Genomic DNA, 936 nt, shown 5'->3' on the forward strand with positions numbered 1-936 from the left:
TCCTTGTTTTATTCAAAAATATTTTTTATTCTTAAATTTTTTCCCAAAACCAATAGCTGCAGAAAAAACATACACAATAATTCATAATTTTTTTAATAAATTGAGTGGAAAGCAGTAAAGACTTTAAAAGTAATGTTGGAAATAATCAACTTTAGCACAGCAACTTTACCTGTAAGTTTTTCTTTATACTTTTCAGCTGCCACTGGGTTATAACTTTCAACAATGAAAAATTTTTCACTCATATTTGATAAACATAATATCTGAACTTGAACGCATTAGTTAAAAGTAATGTCCAAAAACCCCGTAATTTAAGCATAAAAAAGACAAAAGTGTTTTAAATTTTGTATATTGTTTGAAAGCTTACTTGTACGTGTACTAAAAAATAATCGGTTTCAGCTGAATTAATTGCACTCAAATAAATCTACAACGTGTATATGGAGTAATCGTAACACCATAAAACAGAAAATTAATACAAAACAACTCTCGGATACATCGATTGTTGACCTCACGGCTGCTATTCTGACGTAGATCAGCTGTTTTTTTCAAATCGCTCTATACCTAGGTTAGTTCTAGGATTTTTCCATGTATGTAATAATTCTATATGGACAGTTTCTGTAAGTGGAAACTGTTCCGACTAAGGAATACAGAATTGCAATAATTTCTCTATCCTCTTAGGTTTCAGCTCAGTTCTGCGCATTCTCAAGCATACGCAGTATAGATAAAGTGTCTCGAACGAGAGAGAAACTGAATATTGCCGGCACCGTAACGTAGGGACGTTTTTTCCCATACCAGCTGTCCATATAGGAGTATTACATATATGGATTTTCCATATAATAGGCGTGCTTTGAGTTTAAACTAGAATAAAAATCGTTTTGCATTTTGGATTTGTTGTAGGTGTCAAATTAATAAGTTGAGTTAAATTGTATTGTGTTATGT

Source organism: Diorhabda sublineata, chromosome 5 (genome assembly GCF_026230105.1).
Source record: "Diorhabda sublineata isolate icDioSubl1.1 chromosome 5, icDioSubl1.1, whole genome shotgun sequence".
In the NCBI taxonomy this organism is placed as follows: Eukaryota; Metazoa; Arthropoda; class Insecta; order Coleoptera; family Chrysomelidae; genus Diorhabda; species Diorhabda sublineata.